Source organism: Pinus tabuliformis, chromosome 4_2 (genome assembly GCF_031772625.1).
Source record: "Pinus tabuliformis cultivar Carrire ecotype Pingquan chromosome 4_2, CPIR1, whole genome shotgun sequence".
Taxonomy (NCBI): domain Eukaryota; kingdom Viridiplantae; phylum Streptophyta; class Pinopsida; order Pinales; family Pinaceae; genus Pinus; species Pinus tabuliformis.
Window position 1 is genome coordinate 1089232202 of NC_142304.1, and position 14871 is coordinate 1089247072.

The window sequence follows — 14871 nt, forward strand, 5'->3', positions numbered from 1 at the left end:
CAAAGGAACGCCTTTCCTTTCGAGAAGATCACATCATAGCCTCTATCCTCAAGCATGGAAATGGGTACCAAGTTATTCTTCAACCTGGGCACATACATAACATTCTTCAAGGTGAGTGGAGCCCCATGGTCCGTCTGAAAAGTAATTGTGCCCAATCCAATAACACTATAATTCCTCGTCACCCATCTCGATATGCATTTGGAGAGCTTTCTCCTCTAGGTCACTTAATAACTCTTTGTCACCAGTCATGTGGAATGAAGATCCACTGCCTAAATACCATACACTTCCCATCATTAATGACACCATGCATGTAATGAGGGAAATTCAAATTCGAATTGAGAGGCCAAAGCCTCACCCGTCGCTCCTCTTGAGGACTTCTTCTTGGACTTCTTGAGTGGACAATTTGTATCAAAATTGCCCAAATCATGACAATGAAAGCACTTAACTTTCGTCATGTCTTTCTTCTTACCTCCATGATAAGAATATGATTTGTAATGGGAATCTTTCCCTTTCCCCTTCTTCACCTAAATCTCTAAGGCACAGTTCTCTTCATCATCAGTCATTGATGAAGAGCCATCCCTGGGTTCCTCCTGATCTCCTCCGACATCAAATATGACCACAGTCATTCCCAATATGATAGCTTCTCTCAATCATTGGCAAAGTCTTGATAACTATGCCAACTCTTTGGAAGCCCTAGAAGAGAAAGACTCACCATATCATCCTCGACAACCATGATTCCAACACTTCCAAGTTCATCACAACACTGAGTAAACTTGGTCAATTATTTTGGAATCGTCTCACCTTTCTCCATTTTGATTTTTCGAAGTTTGTCCTTCAGTGCCAATTTCCTTTGGTCACTATTGTTCTGATACAATTTCGTCAATGTTTTCCACATAACATACAGAGTTTCCTTGCCATGGAGACTCGAGACAATGTGATCTCGAACTCCCTCAAGGATTATCCACCTCGCCTTCGCCACACACTTATTCTATTTGGCCAAATTTTGCGCATCCGACGATGCTAGCTTAGGAATTTCTTGATCAATGAATTTCTTCAAGCTACTATCCTTTAGCACAACCTCCATTTTATCCCTCCAGGCTATAAAATTTGAGCTACCTTCCAAGGCATGCTTGAGCCACAAACCATAGAACGCCATCTGTTGATCCTGAAATATGTATTGCAAATTTGAATTTCACCTGTAACTCAAAACTCAAAACTTCGAAATCTCCTCTAGTATATTGTCTTCAGATCTGATACCATGTAGAAAATCCTGTAAATTCACAAGCTCATGCAATTTACAAAGTACAGGACAAGAATCTACTTCTACTTTCAACCAACGAAATCCAATAGATCGATGAAAACAATATGAAGAAGAAGAAGATAAATCAATGGAACATAACACAAGATGTATATGGGGAAAGTCACTTCTCAAAACCCCGCTATCTGTATTGGATATATCATAAATATGAATGAATATACAAAGATTGTTCTCACTAGAACAATTCCTCACAAGTATGCTCAACTCTCTCAGCTCACAAGCTAGCTATTGGCCAACACTTAGCCAATTCTGTAGCTCTCTAAGCCCCTAATATCTTGCATAATTCCTAGGATGAATAACCCATATTTAAAGGAAATTCATGCTTCCAAAACTACGCAATCCAAACATAGGATCAATCTCTGATGCATGCATGATATTTACACTCTAGTAAATAATACAACTGATAGTACATTGTCCTTGCACTCTAGTCTCAACTGGGTCTTTCTCAGAATCAACATGCATGAGTTTCTCATGAGGGAATCTTCAGTTAACTAGAGTAGCATAGGTGGATGCACTAGTGCACCAACTGACTGTTAGTCCTCTATTAGTTCCTCAAACAGTTCGGAACTAATTTAACTAAACTTAACTTAGTAAACTGAGTGATCTAACTTCCAACTCAATTTAAACTCATACTAGACCCCTAAAACTTAGGGAGAACATATACATGATGGCAGAAAGACTTAAATAGTTAATTAAACTTAATTAACTATTTACAAGTTTCTATGAGAATATAATTCAATTTTAATTCTCAGTTTAATTCAAGGACAAATTAAATTGGAATTTCTTGTTGTCATTTATCAACACGCAGAGTTTTCTTGGAGCACCCTTGGAGGATTGTGGCATACTTGGGATTTGGAGTAAGAAGGAAAAGGGAAAGCAGGAAATCGCAAGAGGACATCGGGATCAACATAATGGGTTTTTCTTGCAAGTAATGCGTTGCATGTATGATTTCCTTGCTAGTTTTGGCATGCATGGCACATGCATGTGGTTTCTTGGTTATGATCTATCATTAGCATGGAGGATTTCCTAGATTGACAATGAATTTTCTTATCCTTTCCATTTCATGGATAGCCATGGTGTTGTGGGTTTTATCTCTTTTTTCTAGTTTTTGCTCATGTTCCTTTGGTTGTGGGTCGAGTTATTAGTTCCTGGAAGCCTTGGTTGGAAAAATGCTCTGGAAGCCCTGCAACAGTTTGGGTTGAGTTACTAGTCTTGGAAGCCTTGGTTGGACACATTCTCTAGAATCCCTTGGTGGGTTGAGTTACTAGTCTGAGAAGCCTTGGTTAGAAAAATGCTATGGAAGCCCGAAAAAAGTTGCGGGCTGAGTTACTAGTCCTCGAAGCCTTGGTTAGAACAAATGCTATGGAGCCTTAGAAAATTTGGATAAATACCAATCTGGTGATGGTTAGTGACATCCGACCATGAGGTGGAATCACTGGTTGAATGTTGAGGTGGTTTGGCCTCTGGAATCTCTGTTTTGGTTTTGATTGAGTTCTTTTATGAGATCCCACATTCATGCTTAGAATATGGCACGGGGGTTATTGGCTGAAAGAAAGATTTGGTTCATCTAATTTATGGTTGGGTGGTTCATGGAAGTCCCATACGTGGTTGGCTTATGCATTCGTTAATAATATCTCTTTCTCCTTGGTTTTTCATCTATAAATATACTGGTTTATATGTGATTATTATGGTTTTTATATCTTTGTTATTTTTGGTTGTTATATGTTGGTTATGAGTATGTTTTATGACATATTTGATGTATGGATCTCATCATGCTTTGATTTTCAAATGAATGTGTTAGTGTCGGTCATGATGCCCTCCATCAGTGATCAAAAAACTCTTTGCGTATGCATAAGTAGGTGTCTCATCGATGTCAGTTTTGCATTCCATTAGGCATGCCATAAAACTGATGGAGGAGCTGGTCCTTGTCCCCTTCTTAGCTTTGCTGGATCAGGTCATGTCAGGTATGAGCTTGTGTTACACTTGTTTTATTTTTTGTCTTGAAGTCCCAAGTCTTAGGTCTAGGGTTTTGGTCAAAAATCACTGCAAGGTCATGAGTCAAAGGTCCATGAGTGCTCAGCAGGGCAGAAGGAGGTATGTACATATGTTCCATTGATATTTTTCATCAGGTACAGATCATTTATACCTTGGATTTAAAAACCTTGTTTTTAAACCCAAGGTCATGTAATATCTGTAAAAAATAAAAAAAAATTCAAAAGTCTTCAAAATGCCGGCAATAACCCTGGTCTCCTCGCCAGAGTCCATCAGATGGTCAACCTGCAAAAAGAATGAAGTTAAAGCGCCTCAAAAGCTAAATTCAGGGCAAAACAACTCAAAAAGCAGTGTTAAAAGTGAATGTCAAAATAGAACATTAGAGAGTGGGTTTTGTAAATTAATTTTTTCAAATTGAACCTACAAGAGGTAAATTTCCCTCTAAACAGCCTCATTATGCCTCTATGAGCTAGCAAAGAAGAGCAAGAGGGCGGAAAGGGAGAAAGAGGGCGAATTGCAGAAAAATTAAGGAGATTTCTGGTGCGCGACCACTCGGGCAGTGTGCGCGACCACCTGGGTGTGCGCGACCACTCGGCGCCTCCTCCACAGTTCAAATTTCTAACGCGCGCGACCACTCGGGGTGTGCGCGACCACTCGGAGCCTGCGCGCGACCACTCGGGCTCCCACTCACAGAACCTTCCTAAATCCACTCAAATCGCGTTTTGGTTTGCTAATTGCTTGAGGTAGGCCTCTCTAATGTATTGAATGTTTGAAACATGGATGATGAGCTCGTCTTCATGCATTTTTACCATCAAAAATATGAAGAGAAATAGGTTTAGTGATTATTTGTTCATGTAGGCAATTTTGCTAAGGTTGGTGTTTGCTTTCAAGGTTTTTAATTCTTCTTTATTCCCTCCATTACTCCTATTAGATTTACAATTGTCATAATGTGTCTCTATCTCATCACATTTGCAATGAATATCAATTCCCCATTCCCTATACCTAAAACCCTAATCCCTCTCTTATGCATCCCTAAAACCCTAATTCCTTCCCCACAGCAATATTATAAAAAATATATATATAAAAACACAGCAAGAATCAAAATAGTGATGTGTAAAAGGAAAGAGCAATTGCAATGGTAAAAATAATAAAACAAAAAAGACAAAAAACAGAGGAAAAGATTACTATGTATAGCCAAGCCATTGCAAGAACAAAAGAAACTTATTGCTGTGCATAGTCCTCACAAATACAGTGAAAAGAAGGCTGTGTTATTCAAAGCAAAAACAAAGCAAATACAGTTGTACATATTTATTAAAGGACATGCTGCTCTGAAATACTGTTTGCAAAAGAATGTTGCTGTGTCTCCAAAACCAAACCCTAGGCATCCTTTTCCCTTCTATCCCCCTAATACCCTTGATGCAATGCATCTCCTTTCTCTTTTGAATTTGTTAAGTAAAGCCCTCCTCCCCTTATGACAAATGTAAATTAATTCCTTATTTCCCCTTAGCATCAAAAGTACATCAATCCCTTGGAAAAACAGAGTATGCCTAATAATGTACAGTTCTATCTGTTGATGCTAGTAATCAGTGCTGCCCCATCTCCTGTATTACATGCTATCCCTTACCCCCTGTTGAAAAATGTATTGTCCTTTCCCTTGGTGACCCTATTACATGTCTTCCCTAATAAAGATATTTCTTTGCAAATGATTTCCCGATGATGAGAGATGAGATAACATGTTTGACATTTTGTGAATTATTCCTTAAAAGTTCCCTATTTTTATATATTTTCCCATTCCTTATGAAAAAGTCCCTCTCCTAACATTTCCCTCATGATTTTTTCCCCTTGAAAACAGCATACTTCTCATCATTTTGCAGGCAGGGCAGCAGTCAACTTTGTCTATTTTCTCCACCTTGCTCAATAACACCATGTCAACCACTGAAACTAATGAGCAAGGTGATTACCGGTCTTCTTCTACGGAGGTTGAGGCACAGCAGAGGCCTCGTAGGGGTGGCAAAGGTGGTCATCATAGGAGAGAAGAGCCCACATCTTTAGCAGAATTACAGGCTTGCCCATTGGCAGTGACTTGTTTCCAGTACATGTCATGTTTCCAGTTTTGCGAGAGGCTTGCCCAGATTCAGCACCACAGGGAGTTGGCCCGGCTATTTGTTTTGCGCCTTCATGATGGGCAGGTTACTCTTGCAGGGGTGAATTTTGTGTTTTCTCCTGAGATGATTTCAGAGGCTACCGGGATACCCAATGTGGGTGAGGTGTGGCCAAAGCGCAAATGGCTGGATTTTGTTTATTTTGAGCCATATGTCAGGCCAGCATTCGTACATCACTTGTCAGGGAACTTTCCTTTCAGATTCCTCCGAGAGGAGTATGCTCCGATCATGCGGCTTATCATGCATTACTTCACATGTGAGGGAAGGTTTTCACGAGTCTTTGCTTGTCACATTCACCTGTTGATGCACTTTACCCGAGTGAGGATGATGAACATCCCGGTTTACTTCTTCCAGGACATTCAGAGGATGGTGTCCGTGTTTCAGAGGCAGTCCCCAGCTCAGCAGCACAGGAGTTTGTGCCATCATGGTCTCATTCAGCTCATTGTTTCCCATCAGTTGAGTCAGCAGGGCATTCCATGGGCAGACTTCATTTCTCATGAGGTTTTTACAGTGCCACCACAGCCACAACCAGAGCCAGAGGTCATTCATGAGGCGGGAGGTCCATCACACCAGCCCGAGATTATTGTTCCGAGACATGTGGCTTCTTCACCTCGGGTCACCTATCAGAGAGGTCATAGGACCTTATTTGCAGCAGCTCGACGAGTATTTTCTCCACAGCAGGTGGAAGGGGTCTCGTCATCTTCTTCAGATCAGCGATTGTTATCTCCACACCAGGTGGAAGGGGCCTCGCATTCTTCATCAGCAGAGGCAGTACAGGAGGGCAAGCAGCCCATGATTGAGGATGAGAGAATTGGCGATACACATCATGATTTCATTGACCTTGACGCTCACTCTCCTTCTTCAGATTTTTATGAGCTTATCAGACAGAGAGAGGAGGAGAACCTCGTGTTGCAGCAGAGGCTCGAAATGTCTCAATGGACCATCACTTATCTGGAGCAGCGCAACAGACAATTAGAGGCGGAGAAAGAACTCGATGAACTATGGAGGATCCGCGGTAATAGAGGCTTGAACCGTAGGAGGCCTGGAGACCCATTGCCTGCTGACCGGGAGTCTTTGCTCATTCAGGAAAATGCTCGCTTGGAGAGACTGTTGGAGAAAGCCAACCAGGACAAGAGGCTGCTACGGAACATCAAAAATCATTATTGGGCGAGAATGCATGTTTACAAGGCAAAAATGAAGATACTCCAAAGGAAGTTGTCCGAGGCCCGCAAGAGGAGGAAGAAGACCAACCCGCTCCGTATTTTGGCTGAGGCCTCTCTCACTCACCATGATACTCATTAGCCTCCTCCTAGCAGCAAACCCAAGAAATTTTGAGAGTTTTGAGGCATTTTGGGCATTTTTGAGAATTTTACAGGTTTTGGCCGTTGGAGTGGTCTCACCCCGCGTGCGACCACTCATGGGGACAGCTCAGAACGGGGAAAACTTTGCATTTTTGGAATTGTCATGCAAAAATACACTTGCCTATGGATGGACTTCAAATTTTATGGAGATTTGGACTTCCAAAAGCTCAAAATACATGCAAATTTTGACTTTCTGCCCCTTTTTTGAGTTGCAGAAAGCTGCCTTGGGAGAAATGACTTTTGAGGGGTCAAATCAACTCCAAATTCAGAAATTCCAGTGGGGTTGGAAAGTAGACTCATAGACCTTTCCAACAAGCTATCTTGCACCTGATTTGGACACCAGAAAGGCCCTCAAACACAGCTGCCAATGTGCGCGACCACTCCAAGGGAGGGGCGCGACCACTCAGGGAAATTTCACTGTTTTGACCAGTTCGGCCAGCAAAACACTGTTTTTACTTTGGTTGACTTTTGAGGCATGTAAATGATAGATTTTTGTGTAATTCTCATAGCACTTGGACACATTTACTCTCCTTTGACACTTCTAGAAGTTTCTTTGATGTAAATAGTGAATATTTAATGCATGGATAGGTTTCCTAAGTTTTAGAGGCAAGTTGTTTTGACTGCCTATTATCTAGTGCTTAGTTTGGAATTAGTTGAAACAGCTCCTAGGAAGCTGAGCTCAACCCCTAGAGGTGGGGAAAGGAGTTAGATCATCTATAGTATGCCTTCTGTTGCTCATTTTCATGGTTGGACTCTTGAGGGAGAAGCTCTATTGTATATTTTACTTGTATCTCTGCAATTTGAGGAAAAGGAAGGCCAGGGTTTTGCAGACATCATTGTGGATTCTTGTGGATTATTGTGTTGATGGTGTGTTTCCTACTTGTCATTGTAAGTGTGTTTATGTGTTCCATCTCTTATTCTATTGCTGCTAATTAAACAAATGAAGTGATAAAGTTTGAATTCATGCCTGCCATGCTCAGCTTTCAATTTTGTTTAATATTTATGTTTTCCACTGTCTAAAGAGGATTCAAAGTCATTGTTTGCCCTCTTTAGCTCCCTCTCTTTCTTCCTTGATCATTCATCTCAGCTTAAGGCATCAGCACAAACTCCTTCCTTGCCCCAAAGACCCACCTGCAAAAACTGAGCTCAATCCCCACACCCTGAATTGCACTCCCTCCAATTGCCACCAAAAACCCCAAAAACTTTAAATCAACCCTCCTCATCATTTTACTAGCCTAATATCAGTGTTACCTTTGATTGGTCATCTCACCCCATTAAAAATTTGCCGAGATAGACCGGAGAGAGCCTTCTCATACCCCGTAGGGCTAGCTACGAGGTGAAATGGTTTGATGTTGCCTTGAAGGTTTACCTTCCTCAGCCTAGGGTGAAATCTCAAGCGCTAACATAGTGGCGACCATACTGGGGAGAACAAACTTGTTTATGGGTTGATGTGTTTGTTTCATAAGTCTTAGACGGAGCCTGAAGTTACGCCAGGAGCCTTCGAAAACGCTCTTGTTTTACATCAGCGTTAGTAGATAAATGCTGCTTCAGTCAATCTCCGTGAGCTTGTGAATACGACCACTTCGATTGCATTTCACCCCAGTACATGTATCGAATTTAGATCTGATGTTGATGGTGGACAGCAGTCAGACACTTACGCAGGCTGAACCATTCACCTGGCGACTCCAACTTGGTCCAGACAGTCCAGTGCATGCTGATCTGTTCATGCAATGGTGGGAGTTGGGACAGCCAACAGAGTCCGGCTTCCGCGATCCAGTGGCAACATACATGGACACATTTTTCACTTTGATTGACGGATCAGACTGCCTTGTACTTGACCAGGCTCAGTACTCACATGAAGGGCTGCCAGTAACTGCATCTGTGACTTCGTGGCAGCATTCTCAATCGGCTTCATTCTCAGGTTTACTTGAATGGTTAATTTGGCATTTTAGTATTACCTGATCTAGTGTTTGTACAGCAGATTAGGGTAGCTATGTAAATAAATAAGCAGCCATAAGGGCAGCATCTGGTTTTAGTTTGCTTGAAGATTGTTTCAGTTCAGTTTCAGTGTGAAAATTAAGTCAAGAGTTGTGTTGATGATGACTCCATTGCCCAATGGGTAGAGGCATTGTCTGCTCTCCCAAAGTTCTGCGGTTCTTGGCACCTCCAGGAAGCTGCAGCTGCCATCCCAAATGGAGCCGATGTTAGACTCCGTCTCATGTCAGAGATTGATTCTTCTTCAAAACCCTGTTTTGAAGAAGAAATCATTAATGTATTGATTTAAATTATGTAATTTATGCTCCAGCTCTTCAAAAGGGAGCAGCTTCCTCAGCTCCTATCTCTGCAAAAGCACAAAGAAAACAAATTCAGCATGAGGCTTATGAATAAACGACAGCCCTTTCAATCGGCATGCAAGTCTTTTTGGTTTTTTCATTTTCCTCCACTTCCAGAGCTAGAAAGTTTATATGATTCCCAGACAAGATCTTATGGAACTGCAGCTACGAAAATACAGAGAAATCCTTCCTTTTCTATGATAGAAGCTAGAGATATTCTTCATTTTCAAAATATACTTGGAGAGAAAAATGTCATTCAGTATAAAGATGAATTGGCTACGGCAAATCATGATTGGATGAGGAAATATAAGGGTTCAAGCCAACTCCTACTTCGTCCTAGGAACACTGAAGAAGTCTCACAGATCCTAAAATATTGTAATTCAAGATGTCTAGCAGTTGTTCCACAAGGTGGTAATACTGGCCTCGTGGGTGGGAGTGTCCTTGTTTTTGATGAGGTGATTGTTAATCTGGGGTTGATGAACAGCATAATTTCCTGTGATAAGGTTAGTGGCATCTTGGTTTGTGAAGCTGGTTGCGTCCTGGAGAATCTTGACACATTTTTAGCTGATCAGGGGTATATGATGCCCATTGACCTTGGTGCAAAAGGTAGCTGTCAAATTGGTGGAAATATTTCCACAAATGCAGGGGACATACGTCTTTTTCAATATGGGTCTCTTCGTGGAAATGTTCTAGGGCTTGAAGTTGTTCTTGCAAATGGCACTGTGGTTGATATGCTTGGAACCTTGAGAAAAGACAATACGGGATATGATTTGAAGCAGTTATTCATTGGAAGTGAAGGCACCCTCGGCATAGTCACAAAGGTTTCAATTCTATGTATTCCCTTGCACTATTTATGTGGATCGTATTTCCGAAAGAAATGGATTCACCACGAAACCTTGGCCCAAAATCCTGAAATGTGCTGGCCCGAATTCCTATAGTTTTCCTAGCAAAATTGTGGGCTGTTTAGACTTACGCGTGAAGGTAATGGCTAGTTTGTAAGGTCGTCTCAGTGAAACCAAAATATTCATTCCGACAAAGGCTTCAATTTGCCGTTGATGGAATTGTGAGCTCTGCACACCATAAATGGAGCAGAACATGGAGAAGCCAAAGAAAATGGGACGCCAGTGCGACATATGTGCACAAAAGAGAGCTGCTCTGAGAAGACCCAAGACTCAACAAGGTATGCAGGGAATGCTTTTATTTTGCCTTTGAAGAAGAGATTCACAAGGTTATTATCGAGAACCACCTTTTTAGACCAGGAGAACGTGTTGCTATTGGAGCTTCTGGTGGTAAAGACTCCACTGTTCTAGCACATGTCTTGACAGAGTTGAATAAACGACACAATTATGGTCTAGATCTGTTCTTGCTATCGATAGATGAAGGCATCACTAAACGACATAATTATGTACATTTTGTGGAGTTTTTCGTCGCCAGGCTTTAGATAGAGGGGCCGCAATGGTAAGAGCAGATAAAATTGCAACTGGTCACAATGCAGATGATATAGCAGAGACTGTACTATTAAATATTCTTCGTGGAGATATTTCCAGGCTAAGTAGATGCACATTGATAACAACAGGGGAAGATGGATCTATTCCAAGATGCAAGCCTTTTAAATATACATATGAAAAGGAGATCGTCATGTATGCATATTTCAAGAAGCTTGATTACTTCTCTACCGAATGCATTTATTCACCAAATGCATATCGAGGCTTTGCTCGTGATTTTATTAAAGATTTAGAACAAATCAGACCAAGAGCAATCCTTGACATAATTAGATCAGGTGAGAATTTTCGCGTTTCTTCTTCAGCAAAAATGCCAGAACAAGGTGTATGTGAGCGCTGTGGTTATATTTCCAGCCAGAAATGGTGCAAAGCATGTGTTTTAATAGATGGTTTGAACCGAGGCCTTCCAAAACGTGGAATTAATCGAACTAGGGGACGCCATGCTTTAAAAATTGATATGCCTGCTACAGATGGAGTAGCGCCCCTCCTCTGCACAGCTCTATAACAAGAAAGTCACTTTCAATGTAAACAGATGATGAGTTTCAGATCATGGGGAACCTGAGACAGACAGGATTCCGTTCCATGATTTCCGCCAGCGATTGATCCTTTGGAGATTTTGTGGGCGATGTGGCTCTTAGAAGACGGACTGTGAACTGTTGCCGATGCTACCATATAGCATGTGCTTGGATGTGTTAAACGCTGGGTGCAACCACGCAAACCTCTTTCAGTACAGTTGTCATCATAAGGATAGGTTTTTAGTTTAAAGTGGTTTTATTAAAATGGCAAATGCAACGTGGCAAATCGAACTTAAGTCAAGACCAAAAATGCGATTTGGTTTAAGATTCCAATCCTGATCCTATGGAGATCTGCGCTCCAGCATTCATCTTTTAATTAGCCAATGATCAGAGGATTTTTAGGGACATGGTTCTGTTTTAGGATAGAATGTAACGCTCCTTTCTATTATTGTACATTGCAGTTGAAACAGCGCAGAGGGCTTGGGGTCGATTTGTTTTCCCCCAGCTGTGTTTATTTCATATATTAAAAGATAAAATTTATGTAAAAGGGAGAGGGGAGTTTTTCTGAGCGTTGGGAGCTATTGGAGAGACAGAGAGCTTTTTATTGTACAGTCCATGAACAGGGATTTTTAATGAGAAAGACACAGCTCTGTTTTCTGAGATTCATGTGGTATGACAATTTAACATTAGTTTTTCCTCTGTTACATATGTAAACCGTTATGTTTCATTTCATTTCATGATCATTTCTAGCTGAACAAATGAAGTGTTTAGGTAGGAATTCATAGTATTATATGCTCCTCCTATAAGTTTGTTCACGTTCGATGTTTTCTTCTGTTTGACAAGGATTCATCTCCTATGCCCTTGTCAGCTCCTCACCAGTCTTGCCATCCCATTTAAAATCTAGATTTGGTGTTAAATTGCTTGCCTACCTTGCCTCAGTTGATAATCTGTGTAGTCATTATATTTCTATGTTCAAGTTGTGATTTTTCCCATGCAGCCCAGAAAAACCCCGTCATTAAAAACCCCAAATCAACCTTCCTAATCAGTTTACTAGCCTAATATCAGTGTTTCCTTGTTGGTCATCTCACCCCATTGAAAATTTGTCGAGATAGACCGGAGAGAGCCTTCTCCTGCCCCGTAGGGCTAGCTACGGGGCTGAATGGTTTGATGTTGCCTTGAGGTTTACCTTTCTCAGCCTGAGGTGAAATCTCAAGCGCTAACAGAATGGATAATGAATATATTACCTAATAGATGATAATGCAACTATTGTGATAAGGCAACAATTCTTCTTTACGAATCTCAGATAAGTATGAGACCCTTATGCTTAGATCTGTTGTTATGACCTATAGATTACATATTTGTGACATGTTCGACGAAATGCTTGTCATGGATAGTAGGGTTTAGATCAAGTACTTGTATCAAATATTACATTAGTATCATTATTCCATTGTTATTTATCATTTTTGAAAGTTTCATGAAGTTCTAGGCAGTGGCCTGAGTCCTGGCCCTTAAAAGTGGCACATAATCCGGGGTCACTAGCTCAGGATTGGCTAAAAAAGTCCATAGTTTATGGCATGCCTTATTGTGGGAGAAAATGGAAGGCCTCAGTCGCATGAATGGCTTTTCATGGGAGTGGTTGAGGGTCCATATCAATCAAATGTCAAGTTGTCTCAGGGGTTGGTCACTTGGAAGGGTTGGTTGTCTCCTGAAGGTTTTGTAGCATGTGCAGAAGGCCAGATTGGTTGTGTTTTGTCGGTTCCACTTCCTTAATTGTACATGGAGAGCTGAATCACATCATAGATGCCAATCGTCACATTTTTACCCTAGCGGACCAGTTAACTTGGGTAAATGTGGGAGGAGGGTGTTGCAACCAACATCCTCTAGTACTTATACCTGGTCTACCATGCAGGTTAAACCATAGAGTCACATAAAGGCAGTGGATCCCATACATAATATATTCATTAGGAATGGGATCATACTTAGGTATTTTATAGATATCTTATAGAAATAAGAGCTCTCATACATATGGGTGACCCTTCCTCAGGACATGATAACACTGATGCATCACATTGTCGATGTTAATAACCTCATCCATAGGTTGAGGTATGGCACCCATGATTCCTCTAAGGATAATGATGGTGGTCATCCACCTCATGACTCTCCACCAACTAGTCCCACAATAGACCAACCAACATCCTTCCATCCTCCTCCACTAGCTAGTCCTACACCAAATCAACCAAAATCAATATTGATCAATTTATTTATGCTTTAAATTATGCTACATTAAATTGTCAATCTGATTTTGTAAGCTTAACGTATACAACAAAGTATATGCAAGGTCTTAACTTCTAATTCTATCAGAAGTAAATTGATGTGAAAGGAAATATTAATCTATGAAAGCATATGAATCCATTCAAGGAAAGCAAGTAAATTTAATCTATGAAAGAATATAAATCCAATCTAGGAAAAAAAGTAAGTTTAATCTATGAAAGCATATATATCTAGTCTAGGAGAACAAGAAAATTTAATCTATGAAAGCACATAAATATTTTTCTATGTGGTTCATGGACGTAAGAGAGTGGTGACCTCTACATCTATGGAATATTTGTACTAAGCAGATCCATTCGAAGGGATCAATTCCTTCCATCTCAACCATAGAGCTTGACCCCGAGGGTATTGAGAGAATTGAACCCTTGACCTCTCAATAGTAAATGTGCTTTAACAATGGGGACTTGACTATTTGAGCTAACCTTCGGAGCTATGAAAGCACACAAATCTAGTCTAAGAAAGAAAGTACATTTAATCTAGGAAATCATTTGAAAACTATTTCTATGAAGGCATATAAACTTATTCTATAAAAGCTCATAAATCTTAATCTAGAAAAGCATGTAAATGGGCATGAGATGAGATCTGACTCTACAACTACAAGTAATAATTCCGCAAATCGAAATTCTCACTACAAGAATGAAAATGATCTAAATGTGACTTATTTTTACATATTTTTTCAAGTGCTTGTTTAAGGGTTGTAAAGAAAAAAGAAATGATTGAGAATTAGAACTCATAAGTCAATTTTGGAGAAAAGCATAGTACTATTGTAAAAATAGAGCATTCAAATCTATACTGAGAGATGAAAATAAATGAATACAAGATAGTAAGAAACATATACTACAGAACAACGTGGTATGTCCACAAGGGGTCCCTACAGGTGATCGCACGAGCCTTATAAAAACACAAGAACAACTCTAAATGATCTCAAATAAAAATGTATGCACAATGAAGGAAAAGTTCAATTGTCTGTGATATTATTAGAGAAAATAAGCCATACAACAATTTAGAACTTAAAATCTTTGTCTCTTTGGTTCTGCTAAGCAAGATCACTATATAGAGTTTTTGAGAATAACAATCTTTAGAGTTTGAATGCTATAAAGGTGATGACTAAGTGTTATATTATTGATATTGAGATTCATATTTGTATGACTTGCTGACTTAGCCCATGTGAAAAATCATCTCATCACATAGCTATTAACAAACTATTCTTTAGTATTTTCCAATACTGTAAAGATATTATGGTCGCTTGATGTTTAACATACTTCCATATCAAAATCCTCAAATATTCTACCTCTGCACTGTGTCACGCAACCAGTTGACAAAGACTTTGATTTTTCCATTGTGGTGACTCAATCACTTC

General features: G+C 40.2%; 2 pseudogenes; both read left to right on the forward strand.

The window, feature by feature from the left end:
• The first annotated feature begins 9204 nt into the window (after positions 1 to 9204).
• Positions 9205 to 10104, forward strand: LOC149173430 (D-2-hydroxyglutarate dehydrogenase, mitochondrial pseudogene; annotated as a pseudogene).
• Positions 10105 to 10249: 145 nt separating this feature from the next.
• On the forward strand, positions 10250 to 11173 carry LOC149173431 (cytoplasmic tRNA 2-thiolation protein 1 pseudogene; annotated as a pseudogene).
• Positions 11174 to 14871: the final 3698 nt, after the last annotated feature.